Source organism: Bison bison, unplaced genomic scaffold (genome assembly GCF_000754665.1).
Source record: "Bison bison bison isolate TAMUID 2011002044 unplaced genomic scaffold, Bison_UMD1.0 scf7180017864384, whole genome shotgun sequence".
Taxonomy (NCBI): Eukaryota; Metazoa; Chordata; class Mammalia; order Artiodactyla; family Bovidae; genus Bison; species Bison bison.
In genome coordinates this window covers 1,092,943-1,096,731 of record NW_011494956.1, presented here as the reverse complement: position 1 = coordinate 1,096,731, position 3,789 = coordinate 1,092,943, and the positions used below count along the sequence as shown (strand labels likewise).

Here is a 3,789-nt window from a genome sequence, read left to right as displayed (position 1 = left end):
ATGCTAAAGCTGAAACTCCAGTACTTGGGCCACCTCATGCGAAGAGTTGACTCACTGGAAAAGACTCTGATGCTTGGAGGGATTGGGGGCAGGAGGAAAAGGGGATGACAGAGGATGAGATGGCTGGATGGCATCACTGACTCGATGGACGTGAGTTTGAGTGAACTCCGGGAGTTGGTGATGGACAGGGAGGCCTGGGCGCGCTGCGATTCATGAGGTTGCAAAGAGTCGGACATGACTGACTGACTGACTGAACTGAACTGCTGCTCTCCTTAACAATACGATCAGTTTTTAAAACTTAAAGAGTTTTTTGTTTGGGTTTTTTTAACTTATGAAAACAACAAAGCTGAGAGATTCTGAGCAGAAAAAAAAAAGAAGATGAGAAGGAGAAGACACTAAGGAGACATAGCTGGGAAACTATTAGGTGAAAAATGATGAAAGATGAAGACCTAAACCAGAATGGCAAAAGTAAGTCCAGAATTGAAAGGACTGTTATGTACATGGACTGATGGGGACTTGAGAACTAAGTAAATAAGGAATATGAAGAAAAGGGAGAAAACAAAAGAAGACTCTGAAACTTAAAAAACTACTAGAAGAACTGTGTGATAATGATACAGAGAAGTTTCAAAAAATAAGGAAAAACAGGCATAAAGATGAGAAAGAGGTAATGAGTACTACTATTTTAGACATTTTAAAATTTTGGTCACCTTAAAATATCTAACTGGAGAAATACACCACAAAAATTTAAATATTGACCTATAATGCAAGTGTAGATATAGACTTCAAAGATATCAGTATCAGTACATGAAACCACTGGAATAAATAAGATTCTCTAAGGAAAACAAACACAATGATAAAGGTAGGATTAGGGAAAGAGAGCAGTATTTAAAGAGCAAAGCTTATGCTTCTATTGGGAGATAAGGTCATGAGGTCTGAGGTACAATTTAAAATATTTTAGTAAAGAAAAATATAAAGCAAATGTGGCGAACTTTTGGTTCTTAAATCTAGAGGATTAATACGAAAGAGAATGAAAAAGTTGGCTGAAAGCTCAGCATTCTAAAACTAAGATCAAGGCATCCAATCCCATCACTTCATGGCAAATAGATGGGGAAACAGTCACAGACTTTATTTTTGGGGGCTCCAAAATCACTGCAGATGGTGACTGAAGCCAAGAAATTAAAAGACGCTTACACCTGGGAAGGAAAGTTATGACCAACCTAGACAGCATATTAAAAGGCAGAGACATTACTTTGCCAACAAAGGTCCATCTAGTCAAGGCTATGGTTTTTCCAGTAGTCATGGATGGATGTGAGAGTTGGACTATAAAGAAAGCTGAGCACCAAAGAATTGATGCTTTTGAACTGTGGTGCTGGAGAAGACTCTTGAGAGTCCCTTGGACTGCAAGGAGATCTAACCATTCCATACTAAAGGAGATCAGTCCTGGGTGTTCATTGGAAGGACTGACATTGAAGCTGAAACTCCAATACTTTGGCCACCTGATGCGAAGAACTGACTCATCTGAAAAGACCCTGATGCTGGGAAAGACTGAAGGCGGGAAGAGAAGGGGACGACAGAGGATGAGATGGTTGGATGGCATCACCGACTCGATGGACATGAGTTTGGGTAAACTCCGGGAGTTGGTGATGGACAGGGCAGCCTGGCGTGCTGCAGTCCAGGGAGTCACAAAGAGTCAGACATGACTAAGCGCCTGAACTGAACTGAACATGGATCTCATTACAAATTTTTATAATACTAAAAAAAAAAGCTTAGGAGAAAAAAGGCAGACTACATATGATGTATGGAAGAGGTGGAGAAAAACAATGGTCACTAGGACAGCAAACAAAATCTTGAGTGAAGGACCAAAGAATACCAAAGTTTCAAGAACAAATACAAGATTAATTTTTAATTTGTAATTTATGTTCATTCCCTCTATTTACCAAAACGGTTAAAGACGATTTACAAAATAACACATACCAAAAAGTAATAAAAGGAAAACAAAGTCAGCACAGGGGAAAAGATAAAGGGAATTCATTGGACATGGCAACAATGAAGTCTTTGACAAGACTAAGGAAGACGGGAGCAAAACCCAGACTTACTGTGGGCTAAAGAGAGAATGAAATCTGAAACAGCAAAGGCAAAAATATAAAGAAGATAAAACATGAAACATTAAAGGCGAAAATGCAGAAATTTTATCAGAAATCTTTATCAATTATCACAAGAATTTTATCAAGAATTTTATCAAGTGGAAAAGGAAAGGAGAAAGAGAACAGTATGAGAAAAGTCAATCAGTGTGTTAGCCTTGAAATGGAACAGATAATATTTGTGGAAAGATTAGACTTGACATAAAAGAAAATTAACTCTTTTGGTGAAAGAGAACCTATAGTATTGAGTTTGTAGTCACTGTGGTAGGTTGTATGTGTGTGTCTGTCTACATGAATGAAATAGGAGTTACTACTTAATTTTCCACTGGGAGGATAGGTAACCTAAATACCCAAAAAAATTATGTGGTGTATGTGGGATTGGTATGTTACTCCTTTAACTGGATTCTTTCCCACATCTGAAGACCAAGAAGGGAACGAAAGGTTACTTCTAGCCTGCTTATTACAGTACTGTACAGTTATATCACTGGGGGTCTTGGAAGACAGCCACTTGCAGAGATTGCAAAATTCTAATTCTTATATCCCTATATGCTCAACCATCACTCCTTTAAAATGAGACATAATCATTAAATGTGAGACATAATCAAGAGAAAGCATTTGAAAATCAAAAGGATCTGAGTATGTTTCATGAAAGAGCCAGTGGAGAGAGACTGGATAACCAGGTAAGAGGAAGAATAACAAAATGCAAAAGCAGAAAGAGATGGAACCTAATGTAGAGACTAATGTACTAATCTTACAAAGAGTAAGAACTCTTCAACGTCTGAGATAAAAGGAGGCAAGTTGAGGACAGATGCAGATAACCTTGCAGGTGGCAAGAATGGAAGTTCAAATCCAGTGGTCTTTATGTTCACAATGCTTCCAACAGTCATTATTTCATTATAGCAGGCAGCTTGAAGGTCAAACTAGAAAGGAAATAGAACCAAGCTGCTCCTACACAAAAAAAGGCTCCATTCCAATGTAATGTTCTACAACAGAAAAGCAATCTTGAAGGAAAAAAAAAAGACTATATTTTTCTGGCGAGTCAAAAGTATAGGCTCTATACCATCTCACACCAGTCAGAATGGCTGCAATCCAAAAGTCTACAAATAATAAATGCTGGAGAGGGTATGGAGAAAAGGTAACCCTCTTATACTGTTGGTGGGAATGCAAACTAGTACAGCCACTATGGAGAACAGTGTGGAGATTCCTTAAAAAACTGGAAATAGAACTGCCTTATGATCCAGCAATCCCACTGCTGGGCATACACACTGAGGAAACCAGAAGGGAAAGAGACAAGTGTACCCCAATGTTCATCGCAGCATTGTTTATAATAGCCAGGACATGGAAGCAACCTAGATGTCCATCAGCAGATGAATGGATAAGAAAGCTGTGGTACATATACACAATGGAGTATTACTCAGCCATTAAAAAGAATACATTTGAATCAGTTCTAATGAGGTGGATGAAACTGGAGCCTATTATACAGAGTGAAGTAACCCAGAAAGAAAAACACCAATACAGTATACTAACGCATATATATGGAATTTAGAAAGATGGTAACAATAACCCTGTGTACGAGATAGCAAAAGAGACACTGATGTATAGAACAATCTTATGGACTCTGTGGGAGAGGGAGAGGGTGGGAAGATTT

At 38.4% G+C, this 3,789-nt stretch overlaps 1 protein-coding gene across 1 annotated transcript in view; it reads right to left on the bottom strand.

Moving 5' to 3' along the window:
* The window catches only part of HLTF (helicase-like transcription factor), a 64,902-nt gene that overhangs the window by 22,122 nt on the left and 38,991 nt on the right, over positions 1-3,789 (bottom strand). The gene's annotated exons all lie outside the window — the stretch shown is intronic.